At 39.0% G+C, this 14,738-nt stretch overlaps 1 protein-coding gene across 1 annotated transcript in view; it reads left to right on the plus strand.

Moving 5' to 3' along the window:
- Positions 1-14,738, plus strand: part of cdh13 (cadherin 13, H-cadherin (heart)) — a 1,114,993-nt gene that overhangs the window by 474,519 nt on the left and 625,736 nt on the right. The window lies entirely within an intron of this gene.

Consider the following 14,738-nt stretch of genomic DNA (forward strand, 5'->3'; position numbering starts at 1 on the left):
TTTACTGGGAAATAAACAGTCAAGGTTTTGGGACGGGACTTCATCCAGACTGGAAGGGAGGAGGACTGAAGCTAGAATGGACTGGAGATGGTTGACAGAGATCAAGTTCTTATTTATTTTGACTCTGCTCTTAACACCAAATAACTCAACAAAGGAACATATTGAACATTCACTGATGTGCTGCTGTGGCATGATCTTACCAAATTTTTCAGTTATTATCCCCCATTTTGGAGATATTCCATTTTGCATGACTAATCTAAAATCAGGTATCATTTGCTGAAAGTAATTTTCTTCATGTGGGTGCATTATTCTTGTATAAAATTTGAAGTGAAGAAGCATCTGTTCACTTGCTTGGGTTAAAGATGCTATGAATTCTGTGCTTCTACAGATTAACTTTAGCCTGCTTTAACTTCATTTTCAGACTGATCCACAAATTGAATGTGCTGTGAGCTACATTGCCTTGGTGAGCAGCTTGAAATTGCCTAGATTCATTTCATCCTTCTCGCACCCTAATTGTTTTACTATTTGTTCTGAGGTTGGATTCAGACCTAAAGAAGTATAGAGTAAGGTTGCGTCAGAACAAATTGTTCTGTTCACAATTTTGAGTTGGCGGAAGTGGAGGTGTGCCAGGGCCTTTGTATAGTTTACACTTAGAGGTAATGTGCATCCTTCACATTGCTTTTTAAACAGATACAGGAGTAATTATCTTATCGCTGATAATACCGCTGTTGAGCTTTTGCTGGACAGCCACTATTTTTCCACTTACCGCATACAAACATAACAGAGCTGTGGGTATTCTACATATTTTTGCAATAGAATTACAATAAGATGACTAGTTGCATCACCTCCTGATATGGAGACTTTAACACACGGGATCAAAAAAGACCATGCAGATCATATGCTAGGGCGCTGGATGATATTTTGAACTTTTCCTTGCTTCAATCTGTGGTTTCCATCAAGACAACAGTCATCCTGGTACCCAAGAGAAACAAGATCACATGTCGTAACAACTCCCATGGCTCCAACATCCATCATCATGAAATTCTTTGAGAGGCTTGTCATGGGACACATTAACTCCAGTTTTCCAGATAACCACAACCTACTGCAATTTGCTTATTGATGAAAAAGGATGCCATTTCTCTAGCCCCACTCATCTGTGGAGCATCTGGACACAGGAACACTTACATCACACCACATATCTACCTTCCATGCTACTATCCCAACTCATCACCAAGCTTTGAACTCTGGGAGTCAACTACACCTGGATCCTTGATTTCCTCACCAACAGACCGCAATCAAAAAAGGATAGGCTGCAACACCTCTGCTAAGATAATTCTAAACACTGGTGCTCCACAAGGTTGTGTCCTCAGTCCATACTTTACTCCCTGTTGACTGATGACTACATGGCCAGATTTTGCTCAAATTCTATCTACAGATTTGCAGATAATACCACCGTAGTGGCCCGTATCACACGGTCATGATGAATAAGAGTAAGGAAGGGAAGAAAGAGCTAGTCACTGACCCCTGGAAAAGGTGTGGGGTATGATGTTCCGTACATGCGCCTGCCTACAACAGTGGTGTTGAGGTTGAGAGGATTAAGAGCTTCATATTCCAAGGAGTGAACATCACCAATAGCCTGTCCTGGTCCAACCACATAGATGCCATGCCCAAGAAAGTTCAACAATGCCTCCACTTTCTCAGCAGGCTGAAGAAATTTGTTCTCGAAAATCCTTATCAATTCTGACTGATGCAGCAGAGAAGGCATCCCACCTGACTGTATTACAGCTTGGTAAGACAACTGCTCATCACGTAACTAAAAGAAACTGCAGAAGTTTGCACAGTACAGAAACCATCCTGCCTTCTCTGAACTCTGTCTATACTTCTCGTTGCCTCATTAGAGCAACCAGCATAATCAAAGATGGCATTCTCAATTCATCCCTCGCCCCTCAGGCAGCAGATAGAAAAGCCTGGAAGCATGTATGACCAGTTTGAAGGACACCTTCTACGCACTGTTGAATGGTTCCCTAGCATGATAAGATCTATGCTGTTATGACTTTGCATCTTATTGCCGACCTGCACTGTGCTTTCTCGGAAGTTGTTACACTTTCTTTTGCATCCTGTTATTGCTTAACCTTATTCTACCTCATTACACTGTGTAATGACTTGATCTGTAGAAAAAGTGTGCAAGGCACATTTCTCCACTATCTCGATACATGTAACAATAATAAACTAATTCCAGTTCCACATGGCAGAGAAGGAGCAGTTAAGATGTTTTTGACAGTCATGAGGCTGTGCTTCAGGAGCCGATGGAAGCCTTGATAACATGGTGAAATCTGTGGACTACTTTACAAACTAGCCACCCACCCTCTCACACCATCCTCTGCCACTTAATGCTCTTCAAAATGCACAAAACTGAAAATTGTTCTCAATCTCAATGAATTTCTTAAAAAAAGATGACATTGACAATTCAATTACACAAAATATTGAGTAGGTGTCTCAACCTGTCAAGATTAAGTTACCTTTATATTAGATCACTGCATCAACTGTTTTATTGCTCAGTGTCTCCACCAAATAAAATCTATCAGTCTTAGCCATGGAAATTTTTTCTGATGCAACAGCAAGTTCATAAATATACATTGTTTTATGAAATCATCGGCAATGGTTTGAACCTCAACTAGCGCTTTGTGATTCAGTTCTTTCCTTGGAAAAGAATTCTGTAGCATAGTTGTCTGCATGGGCTCAACACACAGAGTCTTACTTGGAGGTAGTGGTGCTAAAGACATTGAGTGCCATCATAATTTCTCCATAAAATAGAAACACAGTTTGTTTTTAAAACATTGCAGAATGCTCTACGAAAATTAGAATGAGTATAAACTCAGACCAGTTTACTTGTAGTGAAATCTCAATCCAAAAAGTGGAATAACATTTTTATAAATTGTGCTTTGTAAAAAAAAAAAAATGGCCTGGATCTTGTTGCCAGTGCAGAGCTAACATTTGATGCTGAGCATGAAGAAAACTGGCCAGGAAGGTTATCGTGATCTGTATTCCGATATTGCTGTCAGGTGTTAGTTCAAAGGAATCCCTAGCACTCTACAGCTGTGATGGTGGAGCAGCCAATCACATTGAATAATTCTCACAGGGAAGAAACCAGGAAGGATAAAAAACAAACCTTAACTAATATTTTAACCATTTTATAAAGCAAAGTGAATCTGAGAAAATGAGATTCAAGTCGTAGGTTAAATTTTGTAAATATTTATAGTTAAAATCTCTGCTGTCTTCAACTTCAGTTTTATTTTGTGTGTGTGTGTGTGGTGGAGGGGGTGTAGTTCAAGACCTTAAAGTGAATGGGTTGGAATTAGTGGAAAAATCAATTTTTAAGATCTCAAATTGGACCTCTGTCTTGTTTTAAATGGACACTTCAGGGTTCATTAGAACATGGAATAATCATCGAATATTTTCCCAGATGGCAGGTTGGCAATATATGCATTATCATGGAGTTGACAGAGTCTGAGTTAAGCTGGTGTGATTAACTGGGTTTTTGGATTTCAAATCCACAGCAACACACACAATATCTGTAGAATCTTTTGTGTCTCAGACAGCATGGTAGTTGGAGGATGGTAAAGACTGCTTCAGCTGTGGCGAGGGGGATTGTAAGTGCCTTTACAAAATGTCATGGGGATAGGAGGGGCTTTTGAACTGCAGCCTTCCCCAACAAAAGCATTTTACCCAAATACAAAGAACCCCAAGACCAAGGATTGGACCTGCTCTCCTTTCTTGCTCTTGGGATGTAGTTTGTCTGTGTTATGGATCAGAATGAAATGGTCCTGTGACTTTTTCAAGACAATTATTCTGTTAAGACTGTCAACTGAGTTGTCCCTTCAGAGGATCTGTCAAGAAACAACAAACTAATGTTCATTGAAACCCGCGTCGATGGTGCTGGAGTCTGGATTTTCAAAATCCCAAGGCATTTGGAAAAACTAATGTTCAAATGACTTCCAAGTTTCCATCTAAAACTCCATTTCCTACATTCATTATCTGCCTATGTTAACAATTAGAACAGAGTGTGAGTTCTTGAGTATGCCTTCAAGTAAATGAATCTTGAGGTTGTATATACTGACATATATGCACTTTGATAATAAATTTACTTTGAACCTTGAGTATCATGTTAGAAAAGATATCAATCCCATATTTTACTAACTTCTCTCACCAGCACATTTCCACATTCTTCCAGATGGTAAGGAAACAAAATTGTTCCTATACCTTATAATGCCCTCTTCTGATTGTTACTTTCAGGAAGGAGGTACAGAAGGCTGAAGGCACACATTCAGCAATTCAGGAACAACTTCATCCCCTCTGCCATCTGATTTCTAAATAGACATTGAGCCCATGAATTCACTACTTTTTAAAAAATTTCTCTTTTTGCACTACTTACCTTAATTTAACTATTTTCTATACATATATACTTGCTGTACTTAAGTTTTTTTTTGATATTTATCTTATATGCATTATACTGCTGCTGCTAAGTTAACAAATAGCATTACATATGCCAGGGATGTTAAACCTGATTCTGATAATATGATTGAAAGAACAGTAGAAAGAAATGGGAGAGTGAAGAAGGAGATTTACTTTGCTTCACATGGAGATTCACCTCATGTGAAACAAAGTAAATCTTCTTCTTAACACAGAGGAACTACTGTACGTCCAAAAAGGTTGAAAGGAAGTGGGGTCTAATCCTTGGTCCTGGGGATCTTTGTATTGGGGTAAAGTGTTTTTATTTGCCAAGGTTTCAGTTTGGAAGTTTGATGTCAATCGTGAACCAATGTCAAGATAGCACCTTATAAAACAAAATATTCATTAAAGAAAAGCTTCCTTGCATATATTAAAATCTGGTGTTGGCATCTGGCTTAAATCCAAGCTGAGAGATATTAATAATTAATACATTTATTTCGAAATGATTGCGTTTCTATTTCAAAAGAGCTGTTAGTGCATTTAATACACTCCATTAAAATTTCCCTGCTTGATTTATTGTATAGACATTTGAACACATGGTAATTAAAAAATGTGCAAAGCATTTTAAACTCAGTTGTATGTGTGTGTGTGAAATTGTGCTGATACTCTAGGGTCGTGTATTCTGAGACTCCTGCAATGCACAGTGCAGTGTAGGTTGGCCTTCGTCCTTTGAGAAATTTAATAAATGGTAATATGCTGGTTAAAATATCCAGTGAACTAGAGGTTTAAGCCAATGATCTTAGTTCAAATCCCACCAATGCAAGTGAAGAATTTAAATACAATCTTATTTGTAATTAAAACTGAAATTATAAAGCTGGTACCAGTTATGGCAACCATGAAATTGTTGTGGCTCATTAATGTCTTGTAGGAAAATAATTTTCTTTATCCCTTTCAAAAAGTAGCTCTGGTTCATGCTGATATCATTGACTTCAAGACAGTCTCTGCAAGCCACTCATTTCAATAAATGCAGATAGTTAGTAAATACTAGTCACTGGTGATACCCTTATCCCTTGAAAAAATAAAAACAAAGGAAATTGACTCCTTCCTCTCCCTCCGCTTTCTTATTCTGGCTTCTTCCCCTTCTTTTCCAGTCCTGATAAAGGGTCTCAGTCCAAAATTTCAACCCTACCTCTGATGTCGCCTGACCTGCTGAGTTCCTCCAGTGTTTTGTGTGCATTGGTAAAGGCAATTGGATGATAATTTGTGAGCTGACCGGAGCTGAGGGCTTGCATATTGATGTGACGTTATAGCAAATAATGAGGGCTACAGCAATTTTCTAAATGTGAATACCCACTTGATATGTTGGGGGTTAAAAGGCAAAAGGGAAAAAAAAGATATTCCAAAATGTATTAATTGAATTAGACATGTACATTGGAGGCAGAAGGAGTCTTGTGAGGAAAAAGAAGTGCAGAGTTAAATGACTTGGAGGCTAGGAATGAAGTTCCTTTGCAATTAACTGTTCCCTAGCCAGATAACCTTTGCTGTTTCACTCATAGCAGGACTAGTTGCAGGGGCAAGTCATGACCCATTTCAAATGGAGGACAGGTCCAACCAGTTTGAAGTGCTTGTTGCTAATAGGACCAATGATTTATTTCATCCACTTTAACTCTTACAGAAACATTTCCTATTAAGAAAATAATAGATTCTAGAAAATGCACATCATAAAAAAATGATTCAGTGAAAGAACTGTGCTAAAGAAGGCAAATGCAATGTTGGCATTTATTTCAAGTGGAATGGAAAATAAAAGCAAGGAGATAATGCAGAAGCTTTACAAGACACTAGTCAGGCCGCGCTTGGACTATTGTTGACAGTTTCGGGCCCCATATCTCAGAAAGGATACATTGCCACTGGAGAGAGTCTAGAAGAGGTTCATGGGGATGATTCTGGGAAGGAAAGGGTTAATATGTGAGGAGCGTTTGGCACCCTGGGGCCTGTACTCACTGGAATTTAGATGAGTGCATGGGGATCTCATTGAAACCCGCCAAATGTTGAAAGAACTAGAGTGGGTTGGTGTGGAGAGGATGTTTCCTATGGTGGGGGTATCCAGAACCATTATTGAGGGCACAGTCTCAAAATTGAGATGTTGAGGGCAACCCTTCAGAACAGAAGTAAGGAGGATTTTTTTTAGTCAGAGAATAGTAAATCTGTGGAATGTTCTGCCACAGACTGTGGTGGAGGCCAGGTCCGAGCATATATTTAAGAAAGAATTTGATCATTTCATGATCAATCAGGACATCAAAGGATATGATGAGAAGGCAAGTGTATGGGGTTACATGGAATGCGAGATCAGCCATAATGGAATGGCAGAGCAGACTCGATGGACTGAATGGCCTAGTTCTGCTCCTATATCTTATGGTCTGTAATACAGTAAAGTCAAGTATGTATATTGCTGAGAGAGTAAATAAAGTGGCTACACTTTATCTGAACTTTGTTCAAAAACCTACTTCAGATGAAGATTAACAGAAAATGGCAGACCTAAGAAGTTATGGGAAGTTCATTGGAAAATCCATTTTGGATATAATCATTCCCTCACTGACATTTGACTTTCTACTCGAGCCTGCATGTATGGGTTGTGATGGCTCTGATATTGGTGAGCTGGGGCTGAGAAGGGGAGATGGATGTGGAGCGGAGTGAAACCTACTCAAAGATACAACCACAGTATTTGTTCCACATTCTCAGTTCCTGACTCCAGTTGATTTTTAGGTAGCTCATTCTCATTTTCTCTGGCGCACTTCTGTAACATATCAGAAGCCTTGTGTGACAGAGCAGAAATATTGTTTTGAGAGATAAAACAAGGCACTCATTTTACAACACTTTACACAATCCTGTGACAGCAACAAAGACTTACAAGCAGTTACAAGATCCTCAAATTGATCCTAGAATGTGGGGACTTGGACAGCTTCTTGAACTGGTATAAACCTGCAATGGGCTTAGAGGCTGTTCTATCATTGCAGCCAAATTGCTTAACAGTGTTTTTATTTGGATCTGAGAATTTCCTCTCTTCATCAAGAAGAAAGATAAGCGAATAATTTATATTTTTAATAATAATAAAGTGTATCAAATTCAATATATTAAGCTAGCACTTTCTAACTACAAAATTTTATACGCTGTTAAAATTTTCATATACATTTCTGAGCCATGTGCTTAAAAGAAGATTTTAATCCATTTTATTTTAGATAGAATGTATGTCAGGGCATTTTCTGGAGTTGGCAAATATTTATTTCACCAGCAACCAATCTTCAGACATGAACGTGACCTGTAGATTGGATTTACAATGCAACCCTGAATTATAGTTTTCCTAGAGAGGTGCACTGGAGTTGATTGTAAACCAGGCAATGCTGATTATTATTTATTTTGGGTGTCTAGAGTGTGGATGTGAAGAAGGTTTGTGAAAAGTATATGTAATACAAAGGAAGCATTGTAGGTACATTGTAACTATGGAATTGTCCTGCTTTTACCTTTGATCTTTGGCATATAAAATGTGATAGAAACATAGAAAACATACAACACAATACAGGCCCTTTGGCCCACAAAGCCATGCCGAACATGTCCCTACCTTAGAACTACCTAGGCTTTACCCACAGCCTTCCATCTTTCTAAGCTCCATGTAGCCATCCAGAAGTCTCTTAAAACACCCTATCATTTCCGCCTCCACCACCGCCGCTGGCAGTCCATTCCAAGCACTCTCTGCTTAAAAAAACTTACCCCTGACTTCCAAGCACTCTGTACCTACTTCCAAGCACCTTAAAACTATGCCCTTTCGTGCTAGCCAATTCAGTCCTGGGGAAAAGCCTCTGACTATCATGATCAATGCCTCTCATTATCTCATACACCTTTTTCAAGTTACCTCTCATCCTCCGTCGCTTCAAGGAGAAAAGGCAGAGTTCACTCAACCTATTCTCATAAGGCATGCTCCCCAATCCAGGCAACATCCTTGTAAATCTCCTCTGTAAATCTCCATCTTTCTATGGTTTCCACATCCTTCTTATAGTGAGGTGACCAGAACTGAGCACAGTACTCCAAGTGGGGTCTGACCAGGCTCCTTTTTAGCTGCAACATTACCTGTTGGCTCTTAAACTGAATCCCACAACTGATGAAGGCGAATGCACCATATGCCTTCTTAACCACAGAGTCAACCTGTGTAGCAACTTTGAATGTCCTGTGGACTCAGACCTCGGACCCCAAGATCCCTCTGATCCTCCGCACTGCCAAGAGTCTTGCTATTAATGCTATATTCTGCATCATATTTAACCTACCAAAATGAACCACTTCACACTTAACTGGGTTGAACTCCATCTGCCACTTCTCAGCCCAGTTTTGCTTTCTATCAATGTCCTGCTCTAACCTCTGACAGCCCTCCACACTATCCACAACACACCCAGCCTATGTGTCATCAGCAAATTTACTAACCCAATCCTCCACTTCCTCATCCAGGTCATTTATTTAAAAAATTGTAATATTGGGTTGGGAGATCTCTTCCTCCAACAGTGTCTCATTTTGTTGAATAAATCACTCTGTATCCATCAGCTTCAGTGTCTCTCTGGTGACTTTGTTCACATTACAGCAATACGCACCACTAAAAAACAATGGATCGATGAATGCAGTGGAAGCATTTTAGGCATTTGTACAGGTACTATATATTAATGTTAATCCCTGTTTTTACTGCACCACATTCTTGAAATGTGAAGTCTTGTTTGTTTTTTTATATCCAGTTGTGTCTTGTTAGCTGCTTTATTTGCCACTCTGGTACATGATCTGCTATCCGTGTATGTAATCAAGAAATCAGCATAGTAAAATAATTGGACATTGGCCGACTTTCCTTTTTTTTTTGTAACTCCAGCTTACAGGGTGTAGAAAATGTCCTTAGCTACTTAATAGTATTATGAAATACCAGATGTGCCATAGTCAGTTATGGACTGTAATACAATTATTGAATTCAAATGATGTTTGCAAGCTAGATGGGACCTAATACTGTCATGTTTTATGTCAACCGAATCATTTGATTATGCTGCAATACTGCCAATGCAACCACTTATTAGAATTGATTTAATGCAGTTTGGTTTGGACATACCTGTGTTTCAATATTCTTTCCTGATTCAGATATGAATTGAAATGCAGAAATCTAGCAAACACTCAGTGAGTGGTTTGACAATAGTTTGTTTTGTTTTCTTTGTTGGTATAAAAAATGTTTCACAAGTGAATTCTATCATCCAGCACAATACCAAGAGAAGTGAGTACTCATCTCATTTATGACTTGGTACATACATAAGCTGCTTGTAAGTAAGCCTGTTCACTGACAAATGACTTCCATGCTGACGTGTTTCAAATTTACACATGCAAAATTTGTATAAGGAATGGTAACTGTTCTTCACATGATAGATTTCAGTCCTTGCCTGGGACATCAAGGAAAATAATGGCAGCTCCCCCAAGGTAAAGGGGAGGGAATACAGTATCAAAAAAAAATCAAGCCCCACTCCTGTTTTAATCATGTGTTCACTTTATCTGCAATATAGCATTTAAGTTTATTTTGGATAAAGTTTCCCATTGATATGTTTTAATGTCCATAGACTGAAATGCATCAACCTTTTATCTCTGATTTCACCTGGAGATATTAAAAGCTTCAGATCTATTATATTTTTACACAGCTTTGAAGAGATGGTTGCTTGTCCTGACACCTTAATTACTTGTCTCTGATACTGAATTAACGTCAAATTATGCTTCTTTCAATTTTATGTTTATGGTTTTAAAGATTTAAATATCACTATGAACAAAATATTTGGAAAATAACAACTTGCATAGAGATGTCATTTTTAGCCACCTATCCTTTGTAAACCTGTAAATGCTAGAAAATTAGATCCGTTATGTTCCAATTTTGGCATGAGGGTTCTACCTTGTTCTTGTAGGGGAACAGACAACGAGTCTTCCATATCTGTTTTACCTTGCAGTTGGATCATGACTAAGCAATTTCTTAATATTGACTGTACTTATAACCATATAACAATTACAGCATGGAAACAGGCCATCTCAGTCCTTCTAGTCCATGCCAAACTTGTATATATAGTTTCACGTCTGATTGCAGCAAAATTGTAGAGGGGTAAAGCCATCAAGGGTATTTGTGTTGGTTTGCACCTGAATATGGGGGATCAGAAGATAGTGAAGGGTAAAAATATTTGGAGGTGTTTTCGAATTCAAAAGTTTCTGACTTTGCAATGCTTGATGTTTGAAAGGGAACAAGAATGTTTTGCTGAAACACCAAATACAGTGAAGAATAAAATTGAGCTCCAGACTAGGATAACTTTGAGCCAGAGTGATTCAATGTTGTTGGAGAGAGAGAGAGTGGGAAGGATCATGGGCAGCCATGTGCTGATTTTAAGACTGTGTTAATCATATGATTAGAAAAGTATACATTGTTGTGCTGATTATAGTATTTCATGTTTAGACTGTCTTTTATGCCAGCTCTGTCCAATCTAGGCAGCACTAGAAGATTCACCACTAACTGGGAATATTCACCTGTTGTTAAATCATTCACCCATTAATCCTAAACGTATTTGAACATAGAACATTAAATTTAGAACATAGAACAATACAGCACAGTACAGGCCCTTTGGCCCACATTGTTGTGCCGAACTTTTAACCTACTTCAAGCTCAATCTAACCCTTCCCTCCCACACATTTATGCATGTGTCCATCAAAGAGCTTCTTAAATGCCCTTAGTGTATTTGCCTCTGCCACCAACCTGAGCAGGCTGTTCCATGCCTTGACTCTGTGTGTAAAGAACTTGCCTCTCATTCTCCCTCACTCCAATACTTTCTTCCAATTACCTTAAATTTGCCCATTTATATTAGTCATTTCTGCCCTGGAAAAAGGGTCTCTGGCTGTCCACTCTATGTATGTCTCTTATCATCTTGTACACCTCAATCAAGTCACCTCTCATCCTCCTTCACTCCTAACTTGCTCAACTCATCTTCATAAAACATGCCTTCGAGTCCGGGGAGATCCTCGTAAATCTGCTCTGCACCCTGTCTAAAACTTCCATGTCCTTCCTGTAATGAGTGGACCGGAACTGAACTCTGTACTTTAAGTGCAGTCTAACCAGGATTTTTTTGAGCTACTACATTGTCTCACAGCTATTGAACTCAATCCCGTGACTAATAAAGGCCAACACTTCATCTGGCACCTTAAAAACACGGTGTGGACTCCACGATCCCTCTGTTCCTCAACACAGCTACGAATCCTGACATTGATCCTGTATTCTGCCTTCAGACATAACCTTCTAAAATTAATTTGGGTTGGTTTGGAGATTTGTGAGATAGCTTAGCTAGATTAAGTAGAGACAGAGACATGAAATTATATGTAACGTGGAAGACACAGTTCAAGGATGTTTAGCACCTGAAATAATTTGTTTTGGGACAGAATATTTTTCCTATCTTTGTGAAGAAATGTGCTCCCTCTTAGTGGCTGGCCGCTGCCAATTAAAACAGTGAGCAGATGACAAGTGATGGTGACAGCCACTATATATCACTGCCTACCAGTTAAACCTCTTGTGCGCTCTCCACATGCGGTGCTGCAATATAAATGAGCTTGATGTGGCTAATGTTGCTATGCAACTAATATTTCACAACAGTCATCTTTTGTATTGATAGCCAACTTCACCAAATAAAAACGTTGCATCAAATTGTGAATAGGATCACATATAAAAGCAAGAGAGAGAGAGGAGCAAAAAAAGAACAAGAAAATCATGAACAGAACTAGAGTGATTCTGAGCAACATGCTGGAAGGATGTAATGGTTTACTTGAGAGCTATGATGATGATCGAATGGCTCTTAGGAAATTCATGTTCTCCACTCTGAGCCCAGTACCCAGGCAATCAATGAGCATTAAGTTATGCTAATTAGTCAACTAATAGCAACAATTATATTGCAGATGAATTGATTTTCATGTAGGATCAAGCATCATACACTCGACTCTGTGTGCTGAACAGACACATGTTTAGTGGGACTTGGAACACATAATTTTTAGGCAGCATTATGAATAAGGCGAAGCAACGCTTCTCTACTGCCCGTTATGCACCTGCCCTTTAGGGCAGCAATGAAGGTCCTCCAACTGTGGCGGTGCTCAGGGCTTCCTTCATTGTGTCAGTAGTTTGGTTTTCACTACTGTCAGTCATGCAAGTCCCGGGTGAAGTCGCAGGAATACCATCATACTCCGACGTAGAAGGATTCTTCATTGCTGTTTCCATAACGTTTTTGTTTTACCAGTCAGGGCTACTAGACCTCAGGTGAACCCCTGAGTCTGAAGGACTGACGGACTATTGTTCATCTTGCCTTTCACCCTTTGACCTGTTTGGCATGGGTGACCCTACCAAGACCCAAAGTAGAAAGCCCTGAATCCAGCCCGTAGAGCTCTCCGGGTCATTGAGGTACGCAAGCCAGCAAGCCACACAGCAAATTTACGGTCCTTTCAGAGGGAAACAATGCTTACCAATTAATTAAAGATTAAGCACTTGACATCCAAGGGATAAGGACATATGGTTTTGAAATAACATTGGTAATGATACAAAAACTATCAGTATTGTTGTACAAAGGTAAAAGTAACTTCTTCCATTATGTATGTACATGCATCCAGAAGATGCTGCCAGTGATCTATGCTGCTCCACAGGATGCAACATTCTTCTTAAACTCAGCCAACAGAGAATCAAAGCTGTGTACTCTTACTGTTAAAGGAGAAAGCCACGGCAGTGTGCCTGCTAAACCTTTATGAGCAGCCTTCTTTGTGTTCAGTGGTGACTGACATCTCTACTGTATATAGTAAAATCTGGGCCAATATGTTTTTCATAATCAATCACTGTCTTCATTGAACTGTTGGCTGAAATTCTTCCTTCCATTTTGCTCAGACTGCTGCATCAATGGGTCTTTGTTGTACAAACTGTTTCATGAAGAAGCTGGTCAAAGCAAACATCCTGAACCGCAAGATTGTTGTAAAAATCTATCATACAGATTCTTTTCATTCCACATTAGACATGATAGCATTACCATATACACTTCTCAACACATGAAATTCATGAATAGGAGAGCTGTTTAAGCATTCGTCTATGTGATCTCTTTAGTTTCGGGCTTCATTTTAACACCCTGAAAGAAGTCTTTGAGATCACATGATCTTGGGCAATTAGACAGCTTTATGTAACAGTGAATGGTTATGTTCCAAACTTTATAGAATACATCACAATGTTGACCAAGGATTCAATATAATATATTGGGATTGATTTAACATTAATATTAACTTACCAATAGGGTGTCAAATAGCTTGACAATTACCTTGTACATTTAGGGGCCAACATAATAGGTACGTCTTGTCCCTAATAAAGTTGCCACTAAGTGTATGTTTGTGGTCTTCTGCTGCTGTAGCCCATCCACTTCAAAGTTCAACGTGTTGTGCATTCAGAGATGCTCTTCTGCACACCACTGTTGTAATGCATGGTTATTTGAGTTTCTGTCACCTTCCTGTTAGATTGAAGCAGTCTGACCATTCTCCTTTGATCTCTCTCATTAACAAGGCATTTTTGTCCACAGAACTGCCACTCAATGGATTTTTTTTTAAATTTATTTTTCACATCATTCTCTGTAAACTCTAGAGGCTGTTGTCTGCAAAAACCACAGGAGATCAGCATTTTTCCAAGATATTCAAACAGTCCTGGGCTGGCATGAACAATTATTCCAAGGTCAAAGTCACTTAGGTCACATTTCTAAAGTTTGGTCTGAACAGCAACAGAACCTCTTGACCATGTCTGCATGCTTTTATGCATTGAGTTGCTGCCTCATGATTGTCTGATAAGATATTTTTATTAAAGAGCAGGTGTACCTAATAAAGTGGCCACTGATTGTAGATTCTTGTTTTGCAAGTTAAATGATGAAACATGGCAATTAGTGCATTGATTTACTGAAAGAACCTTCTATGACTTGTACGATTCTGCCAATAAAATGTTGTGGAATATTCATGGAACTGTGAAGGAGGTGCCATCTGCAGTGTGATTAAAAAGAGCCAAATTAGGTGATGGTATGACTGTATCATATAATGTCATTCTTAGTTTGAATCTGGTAATAATCAAAGGTAAAATGTTTACTGAGGCACCAATCCCAGTCCATTTCAAGATTCCAGAGAGATAGCAAGTGCTGCCATTCCAATAATGCAGAATGAAATAACCACCTGTAGTGCAGAGCAGGCAGTTTATA

This window comes from Hemitrygon akajei, chromosome 17, assembly GCF_048418815.1.
Source record: "Hemitrygon akajei chromosome 17, sHemAka1.3, whole genome shotgun sequence".
Lineage (NCBI taxonomy): Eukaryota > Metazoa > Chordata > Chondrichthyes > Myliobatiformes > Dasyatidae > Hemitrygon > Hemitrygon akajei.